Here is a 17,309-nt window from a genome sequence, read left to right as displayed (position 1 = left end):
GCAGTGTGCAAGCAAGTTTTTCACGTTGTTATCATACGCGAAAAACACTGTGAAGTCTGTGCCATGACAATTTCACTAATGTTCTTGCGACACACGATGCACTAGGGGAAAACGTGTCGCTGCCACTCAGAAGGACACTAATACGCAAATACAGGCGATTTTGTTCTTCCTTTTGTTTTACCAAACTATATTCAACTACATTGGAATCAGCTAGCGCAAGACGGGGGTAATCGGAGATCACAAGGAGAGGCCTTCGTCCTGCAGTGGACATAAATATAGGCTGATGATGATGATGATTCAAGACGCCAGATCCTAGAGAAGGCGTCCGCGCCAGTCCTCGTAGCACAATACGAGGCAACATTTAAAAACTAGTAGCGACTCACTGGCAGAAATACTGCGTTCTTTTTTTTTTTTTTCCGCCGTAGGCACAGAAAGCTAGTCCGAACGGCGCGCATATGTACCGTGTGCAGCGTTGTCATTATTCCGCATAGCGTGGATGGTTCAATTTCGTTATGCAGTGCACGCACACAAACACGCGCACAGATAGAAATACCACCACCACCACGCGTACGCCACTGATCCTGTGAGCCGTAAATGACTAATGCACCTAATCACACTGATTATTCATACAGAGCCAGCAATCACGCTGTCACTTTAGTGCCCCTAACGACAGCGATGGATGCGAAACATAACGGACATACTGGTTACAAAAGCGACAAACGCCAAGGCAACGGTGACAGAGTCGACAGGACGAAGAATAATGAACTGTTACCAACCTGCCCAAGTTTGTCGTTGTCCTAAACCGTAATAGAGAGCTTTAGCCACGGTGCCATGGCAATACAGTAAAGATTTCCGTTCAGAAAAACAAGAGCAGATGCAAGGCACCAAGCATTTTCATTCGCGCCTAAATTCACCCACGACTGAGAAGATTCGCGTAAGTGGCAGTTGCCACAGGAGCAGCACTCGCGCGAAGCTAACTTTCGCCGCTCGGCAGCCTAATTACAATGGGTTATAATCTCGCTAGCGCGAAGCTTCTCTTTTTACCACCGCCGCGAAATGGCACCATTTAAGCACTGCATACAGTCGAGAAGACAAGAACGTTGACTATATGGGGCGCCAATCAGACATGCTTCTTCTTTGTACATTCCTTCACGCAAACCACGTCTCGCGCTCGTCGCCGTGAGGGAATTAATCACGCGAACTCCCGGCGTTGCACGGCGTTCGTCACCGGGCGAAACGAACGATAGCCGGCCTTCTCCGGGGACACTTCCGACGGCGCAGGAAAGCCGCGTCACGCGAACGAGGGTCGTTGCGCGCCACGCCAACACCACCTATAGGCCAGGCAGCTGCCCTCCCGCGACGACGGCGGCGGCGACGAAAATAGCGCCAGACCCCGCGCCCGGTCACGTGCCCCGACAGAGTAGGGGAATCTCGAAAACAGCACGCACACATCAACAGGTTCGTCCGAGAGAACTGCAGTTTCCTCCGCCGACCGACGCTACAGCCGCGGAACGAGCATTGCCTCGCGAGACGACGACCAATGAATGGCAGCATCGTGATGCAACGAAGGGAAGGCGCTTGCACTCGTCGGGATGTCTACATCGTTGGCACCGCGAGCAACGTGAAAGGGAGCATCAAAACTACACTCAAGAATCGAGCCAGATCAGCTCACCATCACCGCGTCCTGCACAGAAGTGCTCCACAAGGCTAACTGGTCAACGGGGAAAGAAACTTGGCATATATTGACATGCCACCTTGAATCCACACGTTTAGAAACAAACGGCGTCCTTTGTCATGCTGCCCACGCGCGTTCCATGACTTTGCAGAAAAGTTCAAAGCTTCGCGTTGTATACACGGAGTCGCGATATATGACACCGAACACTGTGTACAACATGCAGAAGAACCAATTTACACGGGTAAGAACTGGACGACACAAGATGCAACGACCACACGAAAGGATGCTAGACACAACAGGCAATCAAGTCGCGAGATTCGACTATAGAGGCCAATGATTCGGAAGTCATCTGCGATGAGTAGCAAACTGCCGATGAATGCGTTTCGCTGTTCCGAGCTATAATTTCCCAGAAAGGAAGCAGACACTCCCCAACTACAACAGCGAGCGCTGACCAAGTCGCAACGGTGGCTCGTCTTCTAAAACACCCGCCTAACGTCGCAGAGCAGACTGGCACTAGTCCAGTGGCAACGAAACGATGCACACGCTGACAAACGGGCCGGGCCGCCCGGCGACGTGCTTGCCAGAGAGAACAAAAGGATGCTGCTTGGAGACTGCGTGTAACGTGCCATGTGTTGTAAAATCGAGCATATCCAAATGTGACAGCAGCTCACCTCTACATGTAGGTGACATCAGCGCGGCAGTAAGACATCAGTATCCACGAATCGCTTTTAAGAGTACTCAGATTTCTGGGCAGCTCTACTGCCGACGTGTGTAAATACACGCTGCGCACTAAGTTTTAATTTTGGCAAGGTGGAGGAAGGTTTATGAAAGCAATAAGCGTCATCCACCCGAATGTTGCACGAAGCTGCACTCGGGTGAATGACAATTTTTCCTTTCATGAACCTTCCTCCATCTGGCGGTGATTCGGCTGAACTGATTTGGAATATTCAGCGTTCCTGTGCTTCGAGTTGTCCATCTGCTAGCCTGCTGGCTAGCTCAGATGGTAGAGCGACCGCAACGGAAAAGCGTTTGTCCGGGTTTCGAATCCCCGACCAGCCCAAATCTTTCTTCAACTGCGATGCTCTCTGAGGAGCCCGTATGGGTTTCCTTTAAAGGTTCGATGGCAATTTTGCATTTTAATATTGAATTTTGCGTTCGTGCCCAAATGTGTGTGTGTGTGTGTCTTTTTCGCTTTTTTTTTTTAGGATCCTAGTTAAAAAGGAGGACAGAAATAACAATGAAGAACTCCTTTATAGGTTAAAATGGAAATGGAAACTGAATGTCAGGAAAACTCGTGGACACGGGCCTTATACATCACCTTTCGCTCGGTTTTCTTCGAACTAGATGCAGCACGGTATTTTATTGCATATACGTCAAGCGTCACAGTCCTATCGATCCAGCAACCGCAAACAGCGACACAGTTGCTCAACTTGCCGGCACAGCGCCAGCATATATCTCTGTGCTATCTACGTTTCTCGGCTGCACGTTAACGTGGGCCACTTCTACACAGGCACGCACAAAGGAACGCGGTAAAGGAGAAATGCAGTGCTCTGAATCGAGGGAGGCGTGCCAAAGCGGGGGAAAAAAAAAAAAAAAAAAAAATACGTGAAGGCGTTCCGGAGGGCCCCGACCAGTGGCCTTGAACCTCGGGAGCCGACGGCCGCGAGGGCAAAGCGCGCACCACCTGCCGCTGCGGCGTGTGCGCCAAGACCCCGTCGCGCAAAGTTCACCAGCCCCTCACCTCGCCGACAAGTGTGGGCCGCTGCGGCTGGGCGGAGGAGACACGCTCCAAGCTTTGTGCGAAGCACTTTCTTCCCTCTCTTTTCGCCCGCACCGCAGCGGGACACACCGCCGCCGCGCTGAGCGAGACACTCTTGGAGGGTCACCAGCGTCGAGGGCAAACGTCGGGTTCAAGGGATGCCACAACGAATGCCACAAGAACGCGCTACTGCTCCCCGTTTTGCGAGCTCTCAGCATCCACCTTGTTCGCTCACGATTCGCCCACAAGAAATGAACTGCAGCCCAGTGTTACGCACAGTGGAAACAACACGGTCCAAGTTGCAGTGGCGAGGGAAAAGAACTTGGACATGCTCTCGATTCCATCTGGCACAAAAACGCTACCAAACGGCGTCACGCGCCGCTGCAGCAGTGGCCGCAGCGTTGCGCCACTGTGACCCCGTTTCATGAACGAACGTTAATCGCGAAGGGGCCAGGTCGGAACAAGCGCAAGTTTCAATGCGGCGAACTACGAGGAGTCGAGAAAACTGTCTCCGCCGCCACCAAGCCTGTCGTTCGCGGACACCGGAAAAAGAAGGTTCCTCCCAACGAAGCGTGACGCCGCGTGAAGGAAACGAGCGAGCCAAAATAGGGCCGACAGCAGGTCAGGCCGCTATTGTTGGAACGACGCGGAGGGAAGCCCGATATCTCGGGGCGGCTGGTGCGCAGACAGCGCGCGATCGTATGCACACACACACACAACACACGCGCATGCATGCACGGCGGAGCGCGTCTGCGCACATAACGGAGCTGGTCGAAGGCTCACGAGGCAGCGGCAAACGCGCACAGGGACAAACGTGCCACCAAGGCCGAGACTCCTCCTCGCCTCCTCAACGGGGGTGGGGGGGGGGGGTGCGTCACGCCGACATTGTCTTCCCACCGGGGCAACGCGCGCTTAACCGGGTCGCTATCAGCAGGAGCGCGCGAGGAAGTGAAGACTCCCTTTGTCGGCCTGGAACGCGAAGGGCGAGCAATGAAAAGCAGTCACGCGCTGCTCGTACGAGAGGGCGGCTTATCGGACGTCACACGGATCCCTCTGGCGAAAGAGCGCGCGCTGCGACAAGGCGGCCGCGTTGATCCTGAACCACGTGTTACGGCACAAAAAAAGACTCTGCGCAAGCTGAATAATAATAGTAATAGTAAATTGAAACTGCGCTTACATTCAGGCCCGCGTGGGCCCGGTCTCAGTTGGAAAGCCATGCAACCCCGTCGCCCGAAAGAGCGCAAGCAGGCACTGCTGCCGCCACCGGTGCGCACCGTCCGGCCAGCGAACCGGCGAAAAACAATCCCCCAACATTTCTTCCAAAAAGAATTGCCCACTAACCAACAAGAGTTTCTTTTTCGAGCGCAATGCCATCCTATTTATATGAAAGCTAACTTCAAGTCTTATGATGAGGCCGTGTCACGGGAATTAAAATACCATATTTACTGGTGTAAGGGCCGAACTTTCATTTTTCCCGGATGTTTTACTCGGTGCGGGCCTTATACGAGGCAGGCTTGTGGCTACTCAACGAACCGCTTTCCGGTGGGGATAAAATGTAAAAACGCCCGTGTACCATATGCATTGGGTTCACGTTAAAGCTCTCCGGGTGGTCAAAATTAACCCGGAGTCCCCCACTACGGCGTGCCTCATAATCAGATCGTGGTTCTCGCAAGTAAAACCCTAGAATTCAATTTCATTTACTCAACGAAGCCTCTAGCAGCGCTCACACTATTATGCAAAATAACGCAACCACTTGCGGCCGACTATGGATAATTTTAGATTGTGCGTATACGCAAAGCGCGCGACACGCCCGGCTTACGTTCTTTTGTACTCCTTCGGGGTTCTTTTGTGTGCCTTTTTGTATTCTTTTGTAAGCCTGGCGGTGTGCGTTCAACGCCGTGAAAATGTCCGAAAAAAAAAAAAGACAACGACCTGCGACGGTAAAATCGACTTCGTGGTGTTTTAAAGCGCCAGCTCAGCGGAAAATTCTTTAGGCATTTGCTAAGTGTAGACATTAAAATAAACTTGAAATTTCTTGATGGGTGCGTTTCGCGTTCACCCAACGCGCGCAGCCCTAAGTGCGCCGCGGGTCGTCGCGAAGTGAAGATACCGCGCACGCGGCCTTGAGTCCGCAACACTTGCAGTTTAGCATGGAGGTAAAAAATACTAGGAGGGAGCGTCACGTGATTCCGCTAGCCTCGGCAAGCCAACCTCCTCTGAAGCCACCCCTCCCTCTCTCAAGGGCCCCGTGCGCGGTGCCTTATGGGGCGGAAAAGGCCCACAAGGTTGCCGGAACATTCGTGATTGTTTGGTACGTGGTAACTTTTAGTGGCGCCTGTCGTCACTGCTGGCTTGGAGGCCCGTATGCGGGTGGTGGTGTTCTGCTACTGCGCGCGTCGTTCTTCGCTTCAAATGCGATGCCTTGAAACGTGGAGCAAGACTGGGGCGTCTGACTCATGAAGACAGACAATTTTCAAGGCGTCACTTGCGCTTACCACCGCGGTTAGTGGAGTTGCCAGCGCTCGCGGCTCGAAACCCGTGCAGACGCCCGAGAGTGGTCTATTTTTCCTACGTACTCAAGTTTCGTCAAATCAGCCGTTGTGCACCTTAAGCTGTGGTGCGTATTATCTTGCTAATTTTTCGTCCCGCTGTCTTGCACCTAGAAAGAAACGAGATGTTTTGAGGGTCACTTTTTTTTTTTTTGTCGCATTTTCGCTTAGGTAATAAAAGGCTGGTGTGCGTGTTTTATTTTGAGAGAAATAATTTTTGTCACGCTGTCTTACACCTAGGAAGAAACGAGATGTTTTGAAGGACACTTTTTTGTCGCATTTTCGCTTAATAAAAGGCTCTCGTGGGCGTGTTTCATTTTGAGAGAAATAAATAGCATTAGCCTGCATTCTAAACGCCGAAGTGATCGCCGTTTATTCAGATTTACGTGTACTATTTTGCAAGATTGTGTGGTGCGACGACGCTGTTGAGACGCGCCTCGGGGATCCATTTTCGTTATATAATAAAGCAAATGGACGGGATTTGTGCATTATCTAGAGTTTATTCAGCTGTTTCCGAATGCGAGTATAGCCCCACAGCATAATTATGTTCTAGAATCAAACACTGCCAGGGGGACCCTTCTTCCTCTGCTAGTGTGAAACGGCATGAAAACTGAATACATAGCGGCAAGGGAAAAAATGGCAGCATTCATTTGCACTTGTGGATTCATTGTGTTGCTGGTGTACTTGTACTATGGAAAGCACATTTTTATGACAACAGTAATTGTTTCATTCTTTATTCAGTGTTTATTGCACCTATAGAAGCCAGAAGATTTCACACAAATACAGAAGGAAGCCACATTTACAATTTAAATGAAGTACATTGCAAAGATAATACACAAAAGAAAATTATAAACAGCAAGTAGGAAAACTTATTGTGCCCCTGCTCTTCGGTATCAGTATTAGCATACTTGTATGCCACAGGGCATTTGTATAATAATGTTATTCAAAGTAAACTATATCACACGTAATACTGATACCTTTAATAAAACTGGTCAATGGGATCAGCTGTCCTTGAATGTAGCTGCAGTTTTGCTTACAATGCCTTGTATGCAACGCCTTCAATACAGGGCTATAATTGCATAATATTTATATCTGCGCTGTCCTCACAAATATCGAAAGGCTTCGGTGATTGTGCTTGTCAGAAAAGTAAGCAATACATATGCAGAAATTAAAAAAAGAGTGGTAGTTCACAAAGTCAAAGTTGAAACAATTGATGTGAGGTCAGACCCACAAAGTAAGTATGTCAACATTAAAATACAATGCATTTTGCTGCAAGTAAAATGTACAACAAAGCTTATGTTGTATCACATACCCACAAAAAAAGTTAGCACCGTCGAAGCTGAGCCAACACACCACAATTAGGACGCGACGGCTCTATTACGTTGTGAACCTCAAATGAATGAATATTTCACAGTATTTAAAACACTCATTGAGTGGTATACACCAAATGTTTGTGGTTACAGTGAATCTGGCATCATAAAAGGCTATTGTAAAGCAAGTGAACAGAGTGAGCACATTAAATTATTTAAATAGTAACACCAACGGTATTCCAGGTGGCAGTGGCAAATTTCCACAAAGGTCAGGTAAAAGACATACAGGATAAACATTAAAAAAACATTGTCATCCTCAAGCGTATACCTAGCTCACACATAATCCATTGAGAGCATTCACAGCATGTCCATGTCATCACACAGTTTGCTCTAGTGAAAGGTAGGCCAGCTAACCTACCGTCATTGTCCACACTGTTTAGCTTGGGCTGAACAGAACAATTGTTTAAGCATAATTTGCATGCAGGCGATTCAAGCTACAGCATTCAGCAAGACAACAAACATGTACTTGCAGAACTTACAATAAGGTATCACATTTTCCCTCTATAAAAGTTTGACATCTGCATACAACGCTCTTGAACAATATATGCACTTTACAAAGTCACTCAAAAAACAAATAAATGCCTTAACATAAAACCTGGTGGGACAGCTCAAGTTGATGGATAAAGGAATTAATTGTGGGCCATCATGAACATAATTCACCCACGAGAAAACTTGTCTAGCAATTCTTCCAGTACTGCGAGCCGCAGGCACCCAAGCTCAGACACCCTGCCTGGGTAGCTGAGTAACCATGATCCTGTAAAATTGCTTCTGTGAGTGGTTCACTGGCTGCAGGGCTTCTCTGAGGGGCAGTGAGGTTAATTACATCGATGGAGTATGGTTTTTTCAAAGGAGCGTACAAAGAGAATTTCGATGTGTTCCAATAGAAAGCAATTTCCGCCATCAATGTCCTTGACCTCATTACGAACTATCAGACGCTTCAATGCTGCTGCAAACTGCTTTGCTGTTGGGTTGTGATTGCAGCCCCCAAATGATTTTATTGCAGCAAAAAAGTAACTCAAGGTGGTCCTGACTGAGCTTGGAAGTCGAAAGATATGCCAATAGGTCATTTTCTGTAACCAAGTGGTTGTATAGACGGTTGTCTAAGCACACCACAAAGCGAATGAAGCCTGTCTTTTGGGTGGTCCCTGTCATTAGTTTACCAGCTGCAGACTCCCTAAGCGAGCAAAAGTAGGCCATAAGTTCTTTGACATACACAGTGACAGGAGCCACATTTTCAGGACACAGCGGTCCTTTCTATTCTTCTTGCCTTGGATGTCTTGAATTTAAAATGTCAAATGCGTTGTTGACATGTCTGATAAACTCTTCTGTTGGCAAGGAATTTGAAAACATTGAATTTTTTTGAGCTCTGCAGTCACTAAGAGCATCTGCTACCGATTGACTAAACGTTTGAGCCAACAATGAGACTTTCATGGGCTGGTTTTTCCAGGTAATATGTGCTTGTCTAAGTTTGTTTGACAAATGTAGGCCCTCTGTGTACTGGATTTCATGCAGATCATCAATGTGTTTCAACAATATGAACTGTTTGTTCGTATCACAATAGCCTTTTTATCAAACAGGGTGTGCCGCAGTAGCTTCAACATGTGACAGGGATCCAACATGGCAAAGAAAAGCTTTTTTTGTCACTGGATGTGGAAAAGAAGCATCCAGCTCAGTCAGGTCCATCTTGCAGCCAAGGCTGTGCAGCAATGACAAATTCGCTGCAGCGCCATCGCAGGCTCAAACTCAAAATGTGGGCACCTTTTTCGTGAGTGAAGCTAGCAGCTTGCAGCACCAAATTGCGCCTCTGCTCACCACCAAGGCCATGCACTAGAAAGTAGCCAATCGGCAGCTTCCATCTGCCATTGATTGCAACAAGCATTAAAACAAATGCATCTTAGGCAACTGGAAAGCTGTCATCATTGACATCAATGCCCATGTCAACATATCCATGGAAGCTTATCCCATCCCACACTACTTCTTTGAATGGCCATCTCATCCACAACCAGATTGCATAATGTGGAGAGCCGTGCTTTACCTTGATAGCCAATGCAGTCATTTCCTCTTTTGAAAAGTCAGCAGCCCTATCAATGGATTGATATCATTTACACAGTGTCTTTAGATGCAGGAGGCATGTGTTGAAAACAGCTCGTACATATCTGTATGCTCTAGGGGAATAAAAATGCAAAGTCAGTGCAAATGGCCTGAGCTCTGGCGAGTAAGCGGGTGACATTGCTGGCACCAGACTTATGTGGCAGTTGACGCATGAGCAAGTCTTTTTTTTTGCCCCAACAAGACTCTGCAATATGGCGACATCCTCATTTCCTAGAATGCGATTGTCAGATAAATCTTCTATGACATTTTCGAGATGAGCAACCTTTTGAAAAAGGTGTTGATGGGATTGCCGTAGAGTCTTCATCTTCTTCTTGGTCGCAGTTTGTAATTGTGTAACGCCATACTTCATGCCTCAGAAAGGCCTTTTCAGGTGCGTCTTCTGCTGGCTGTGGCTGCAAAATATCACGCGCTGTAACAGGTGCATGAGCGACCAACATGACACAAAGCACGTACGCAGAACAAAGTACTTAATTATTGTGGCATACACTCTTGTGCAAGTTATGACGAATATAATGCTAAATTTTAGGTCATTACATTGCTCACGCCGGTTTCCGTTTACACTTTTGTGAACTGAAAAACTGTGGGGGCATAAAACTGCCATCCACACGAGCTTGCTAGTGCCACTTAATTTTGTTTGTTTATTTATTTGCTGAATACTGCAGGCCCATCTGGGCCCAGGCAGGAAAGGTAAAAGTACAAAACAACTAACACAGAAGAGGCCAATGTAGCATAGTTCAATGAGAGATGTTTTAAAGAAGCCTTTTAGTTTGAGTGGGCAAAATATACTGAGCTCATATATCACGGCTCATTGTGACCGATCGAACATATAAAGAGCATAGAACATTGTGAAAAACCTGTTGGTCTTCTAGTTATTGTGTCATTTGAATGGAAAAGAAAAATTGAAAAAGGATTATTGGCCGATAATTGGTGTTTAATGCAAACCCTGAGGAAACTCATACCGCTGCGAACAAATATGAATGTTTCAGTATTTAATTAGATGGTTGCCATGATCATAAATGTTAGTGTCCAAGTGCAGTTCAATGAGTGACATTTATTATGCTTGAGCTATTAAACAGTTGCCACGAAAATATATGCCACTTCACTTGCAGCTACCTAAGGAAACAAGTATGTAAAAATTGTAGTGGTCGAGTATTATCCTCACCATAGTATGCCTTGCTGTTCGAGGTGTCGCTGGGTTGTGTGCAGGCAGTGCTGCAGAAGCTTCACCCTTGAGCGTCCTGGAGGGCCTTGGACTGGGAGACTGGACAAAATAGACCAAGTGCAATGAGGAGGGACTGCTTACTGCAACATAACTTCAAATTGCTGACCGTGCAAATGAAACACCAGATGCACAGTTGAAGCTAAAACCCGGGACTAATCGCGACACCATTGGCTTCATTTAAAATTTAGTTTAAATTTAAAGTTTAAATTAGTAAAATTTAGTTAAATTAGTTTAAAACGAGCAGAATATTCTCTACAAAATTATTGTTCTTGGCAACTATTGCAAAACTTGGTATGTTATGTGAAGACTAATCGTTCATGGTTTCTTCAATTAATTAGTTTTATTTCAATTTTGATTGTTTTCAGCCACAAGAAATACATACAAAATTCGGTCAATAATAATTTTTATAGCAGGAAATGTAATTCTTCGACAATAAATAGTTTCACATCGTACCTTTTTAGGAGTGTACGCTAGCTGATATAAGTACTTTAAAGAGAAATAAATGTTTAACACTTAGGGGGAATTATGACAAAGTTGGAAAAAAAATGGCTTGAATAGTATTGCACCACTATTTCGTCAGTTATAATTCACACGAGCACGTAGTCACTAACGATCGCGAATATTGCAGTTCCATTTTCATAAATAAAAGAAACGTTCATTGTGCTTACCTATGGAAGGACAGGCCATCGCGCCGATTTTCTGTTCGATTAGGGCATCCTGGCACAAAACACTTCATCACGCAGGTGCGCCTACTGCTGACGGGAGTTCTCGCCGGTCTGCTAAGAGGCCGAAGACTTTGAGCAGATCTCGAGCAACAGTGTCGACTGCGCTACGGGCCGGCACGGCCCTAAATATGTTCGGAGTCTCCGGCTCGCCAGTCCATCCTTGGGCACAAGACAGGACGCATTTTTTTCCCGTAGGGACAGTCGCTTCGGATCCTGTACGCTCGCTTAATCGCGTGCACATTTTGCGGGGGCGAAAGGCATCATTGTTTCCCAGAAGACGTCGTCAAACGCAACGAATCGTCGTCGGAAGGGCGGCTTGGTTGCCTTCACACGTTTGCAGGGCGAAAGGTTCCCTCGTTTCCCTGAAACCACACCGAAACGCAACCAGTCGTCCTTGAGGTGGTCCTCCCGGGTTGTTCGGCGCGCCTTCGTTCGCAACAGCCTTGGCGCCTGTCCGCTAATTAGGCGGCGAGACTCAACTGCTTCACACACTCGAATTCCTTCACTAACCTCGGCGCGCGTTTGCCGCGCTGAGTATGTGCGCATATTCTGAAACCCCCGCAGCAGACGAAACCGAAGCCACCGAAGCGAGCCGAGTAAAATCTACCGCTTGCCTATCACGTGAGGGCCTATTTCCCATCATTCCATTCCTCTAAATTTTTTATGACTAGGCTTCAAGATTGTCACGTGACGCTCCCTCCTAGTTTTTTTCCTTCCTCCATGCAGTTTAGGCTGTGCTGCGCAAAAGCCGCTTGGATTGACTTGATGCCTAAACGCGAGCTTTCGCCGTTCCGTTTAGTATGCACACAAGCAAGCATGATAGGCGTTAGCGGTATAGTTGCCGGTTGTTCGCCCGCGGACACTTCACGCGTTGACGTGGCCGTAAGTCCACCCCGTGCACGTGACCTCACGCCCGATCGCCATTGTGGTTTGCCGGTACAAATATTTTAAGGACGAACTTCCATGACGCCCGCCAAAACCGCCGACCAGCCCCGCTTCGTCGGAGCCGGTTCTCTCTGTCGGAGCCGGCGACCAATGTTGCGGTTTGGTGCCGAGAGCAAGATACGGTGATGGTGACAATGCCGTCGCCGGCAGGACACCTATCATTATATCTAGTTGTCCTGCTGACGATTAAACTAGTTTCTGGCGGAAATTTACGGTTAGTCAATCGGCATTATGTCAGTGAAATTTTTTTTTCTTTACATTTTCTCAATCAAAAGTGGGGATGCCGGCCTTACACGAGTAAATACGGTATGCCATCGCCGTTCGTCTAATCTTCACTTCCTTTCTACCATACCAGCCCTCTGATCGTGACCACAGACACTTGCGGAATCCCCCATACATATCTTCGATCCAAGGTCTGGCATGCCCTTGACTGTACGTTGTTTTAACAGTCACATACTTCAAGGAAGCGTGCGGGGGTCTTTCGAAAACAGCAGCGGCAAATGTTGGCGCACAAACTGACGCCTATGAACGTGAAAGGGCCTGCACAAGACTAAGGCAAGCATCGATGTATGCGTGGAAGAATGAGCGCTGCACAGAGAGGAATAAGTCAGACGCGCAGCCAGTCGCCGACCCTTGCAACCTGCAGGACGCCGCCCTTTGACTGCTCGCACTCCCTGCTATGCTGGACGCATCCATGCGTGAAATTCGTTGATATCAGAGCGACAAATGAGTGATCTAGTGAAGCGGAAGGCTGCCGCACACAGCACGAGCTTGCCGCGGAACCTTTATTAACAAAGCCCTCAAACGCCGAAAAACGAAAACACGCCAGGCTAAAATTAGCGCCGCCGATCCCAACGACGGCAGTATTCATTGATACAAGCTGCAGCCCGTAAATGGCCATTGCAGTATAGTGTGAGATGTTATACAAAAACAACTCAAAGGACACCAATGAATCGTGTTTTCAAGCCATCGTCGCATATGCCGAGAGCTCAGAAACGACACAGGTGGAGCGAGCCCGAGAGTGGGAGCAGGCGCGACGTCGGGCAGAGAAGCCGTGCCCGCCCGATACGTTCTCGGAAGAAGCGACAGAGTGTTTTTAATTAGGGACCGAGCGAGCCCTGCCGTTCGTCGTCGCCGCTCGGTTCCATTCGGGACCGGGTCAGACACAGCGGCATGCCGGGAAGGCCATCCGTCGCGTAGGCGCCGATCGATGTGCGCTCGACGACGAACAGGTCAGGCGGGCCCGATGCCACGTTCCACTCCTCCCAAACGCAAGCGGGATTCGCTCGCTTCCGGGAAGCCCGCGTTGTGAAGACACAAGAAGCCGGAAATTTCTAAAGTCGATAAAGTACAGATGCCGTGCAAATACGACAGGCTGTTAAGCTTACCTTCGTTGCCATAACATGTTCCCTAACACGGATCTCCAGAACACTTAACGGCTTGGATTGTAACACGTTACGTTTCTCGCGATCTCCGAAGTACCGCTTTTGCCTACGGCAGAGGACGCGTAGCACGGAAACGAAATGCTAATTATTTTTTGTTTCTGCTTTAGAATATACTGATCGCCGTGACCGCTTCGTTACGTAAATAATCTTGTTTAGTATGATTTTTGTCGTTCACTGAAAGAAATTAACGAGTAATGCAAGCATGTATTTGTCAGAACTAATTTCATTTGGCAGAAAAATGTGTAATTATTGCGGGAGAAACTGAAGGCCGAAGCATGAGTGCCGGTCCGTCAATAAGAAGTCACGGATTTCAAAGAAGTCGTACTTTGGGTCGCTTTGGCGCATGAATAGTTCACGATTCTCCCTAGGTTGAGTGGTTTTATCCTTTTAGAATGCTACTTCGTCCTTAACCAAAGGACAGAGGACCAAAAAAAAAAAAAAAAAAGTGGGGTTTTACGTGCCGAAACCACGATTTGATTATGAGACACGCCGTAGTGGCGGACTCCGGTTTAATTTTGACCACCTGGGATTCCTTAACGTGCACCCAATACACGCTATAAACAAGCAGCAGTTTCTATTTATTCTTTTTTCCCCATTTCGCCCCCCACCAAAATGCGGCCGCCGCGATCGCGAACCCGCGACCCCAGCAGCTAACGCCATGGCCACTTGGCTACCTCGGCGGGTATCACCGATGGACAGTTAACTGAATCGAAATAGGCAGTGTCAAAATCCATGACGTCACGAAGAACCGGTGCGGGTACCTGAGGGCGGCCACCCATCTTTCGTCATCGCGTTCTTTCTGCCTTAGAAAGGCTCCTTTCACGGTAAGAATGGCCCCTTTGGCATTGGAGACACGCAATTTATTAATACACTTAGCCCAATATTGCCGGTGAATGTCCCTTTAAGCTGCATGGCCTGGCATACTCTTTATTTGCCACATTTTAGGTACACACCAGATGCGACAGAGGACGGCGAAAAAACGTACGACGAGGTCATTCGGGCGCGCGCTTCGGCGCCAAAATGCACTCCCAGCTAGGGGGTAGTAGCAATGCGCGCAACTGCATGCAGCACGGTCGTGGAAAGAGTGGACGTGATCAGCAAATATACTGGTCGAATAAAACCGAACGTCATCGAGCAGGCGATTGAACAACGCGCGTGGAAATCGTGCTCCGCATCAAATGAATGAGCACTGCATCGCGTCTAATTTTGTCGCGAAGGAAAAGGCAGCGACTTACAAGCTTTTTTTTATTAGTGTGTTGCAGGTTTCATACCGTAATACCGACTCGCAGGCGAGTGTTGCGTCATACAAGTTACCTCTGGCCTCCTCCTCGCTTTCGCTATGCGCATTTAGCAAAGCGAAATGCCGCAACTGCCGTCACCGAGGGTCTCCGAGCATACAAAAAGCCTTAAACGAAATCAAGGGCTCGCCCCCTTCAAGGATTCCTTTAGAAAGAACCATAAGGATTCTGTTGATGGCTTCAGCAGGCGACGTCAGCGCCGTTTGAAATAGACGACAGCGAGTTGTGTACACGCTTTCGCGGTGCTAAAAGGCGAAGTGAGCGAAAAAGGCAGAGCCTGTGCCTTGTGCAGGGACAATGTGACACACTACGCACTCAAACGTCATGTCAATTAAACGTGCAGGAACAAGAATAAATGTTTCGTAACCGTCCTATAGATGAGACGCGCGTCTTTTTTTTTTTCTTTCGTTTTCCGTTTTTCTTTTTACGTCTTCAAAAAAAAAAAAGAAAGAAAGAAAAAAAGCAACCCACGACTGTACCAGCCTCATGTGTTTCCACTATGAACAAGTGATTTGTCACTGCCCATGACAGGTGAAACCAAACCTGGGAAGGACCAAGCCTATTTATGATTTATATGCATGCCCAGCTAGTGCAACTGTGTCGTTCTTCACCGTCACTACAACGTGACAGTATTGAGAGGCAATGGCCCTGAGGAAACTCGGAGAAAACATAGGGAGGCATTCTCGGTATATGCACTCTTAGCAAGCGAAGGGTCAGCAGCAAACGACTCTGTTCGAGATGAGCAGGTGTTGTGCAAGAGGCCGAGAGGAACGAGCTTTTTGATGTAAAAAAAAAAAAATGCATCAAATATAACAAAGGAATAGAGCAACTCACACCACGAGCACCAGTTTGAGACAACATATAGAACTTTTTTCCCTCTACTCTTTATGGTGTAAATGACTTGAATTGTATGCACATGCAATACAAATCGGCACTGCATTGTCCTTCCATATCAGATATATCCAGGTATGCACCTATTTTTAGCACACAGCGGGTAAAAAAAAAAGCAAGAAAAAAAAAACGTTTATCCCTGGTGCTAGCTGGCACATAAAACACGAAGCCCTTGACACCAATTTTGCAGCAAGGATATTAAATCCCCACAATGAGCATTCAGCTTCCACGCAATAACCGATTTACTGATACAGATATGAGATTTTACAAATGCATATACACTGAGAAAGCCGTCACTTTTCATCCCCTGCTCTCACCAGTAAATTTCATCTTTATTGGTGCAGTGGCCTTCAGGACTAATACCTGCGCCGTGGTCCTGATCAGCTCTAGCGGCTCTTCTGCCACTGACAACGGGTAAGTTTTGTTTCATGAAGATATTACATTTCGTCGGCAGCTTTCTCATTCACGCCTCGCTGAAACACGCTTCGCAAGCGTCACCTGTGCGCTTGTGTGACGCCCAAGCTAGTGCCGACATCTGCGACAAGTTACGACAGAACTTTGCGCAGACAAGCACTCACACCGTCCGGTGTGACCGGACGGTGTGAGAACTTTAACCATTTCAGCAGCCACCGACAAAACATTTTGCGTTTTTCTGGTAACGGCAGAAGGACCCACAACTCCGAATCGATTGGTTCCGTGTGGCCAGCAGTGTGGCAAAGGTCACACCGTTTTGACTCATCGCAGGCTGCAGACATCAGAGAACCACGGCAAAGGACAGCGCTCCACCGACGAGTAAACGCAGTGTCGCCAGCTGCACTATCACGATGGGATTACCGCATTACAAGCCGGGCCACTTTCGCGATAAAGGGCGGAATCGCCTCCACCCTCTGCGCGTCCACGGAGGGGCGCACGTCAAAGGACCGCGCACTGCACTGTAGCACGAAGTTATGCTTTTCGCCACGAACCTCGAACTTCGCTCGAACAAGAACAGCACGACACGGCCACCGTGGCACGGCGGCCGCCGCAGCGGCGTCCTCGTCGAGCGAGAAATGCACGCCAGGGTCAACCTTGCCCCCCCCCCGCGCGCGCGCACGCTTTCGGATGGCTGCGCTCTACAAGAGCCATTGCGCTAGTCCTGCACGACATTGCATAAACGAGAAACGGAGGCACGATAGGCAGCATCGCGTTTGGTGCTCTTACAATTTGACTACGCTTGGCAATTTCATTTTCAGTAACTTTCACTCGAATTACCATTAAGCGCGAACGGCAGGCATACAGAACCAGTGACCGGCCTCGGGCCAGCGCTCAATACGCTGCA

At 48.2% G+C, this 17,309-nt stretch overlaps 2 protein-coding genes across 9 annotated transcripts in view; one reads left to right on the top strand and one right to left on the bottom strand.

The window, feature by feature from the left end:
- The window catches only part of LOC119459688 (lysine-specific demethylase 3A), a 335,630-nt gene that overhangs the window by 169,642 nt on the left and 148,679 nt on the right, over positions 1-17,309 (bottom strand). The window lies entirely within an intron of this gene.
- LOC119459749 (receptor expression-enhancing protein 1-like) overlaps positions 16,333-17,309 on the top strand; it is a 199,491-nt gene continuing 198,514 nt past the window's right edge. Inside the window, exon 1 of the mRNA XM_049666406.1 lies at positions 16,333-16,405. The gene's annotated coding sequence lies outside the window, so the exon portion shown is untranslated. The remainder of the gene's footprint in view (positions 16,406-17,309) is intronic.

Source organism: Dermacentor silvarum, chromosome 1, assembly GCF_013339745.2.
Source record: "Dermacentor silvarum isolate Dsil-2018 chromosome 1, BIME_Dsil_1.4, whole genome shotgun sequence".
Classification (NCBI taxonomy): Eukaryota; Metazoa; Arthropoda; class Arachnida; order Ixodida; family Ixodidae; genus Dermacentor; species Dermacentor silvarum.
The sequence above is the reverse complement of the archived record's forward strand: the minus strand, read 5'-3'. Positions and strand labels throughout refer to the sequence as shown.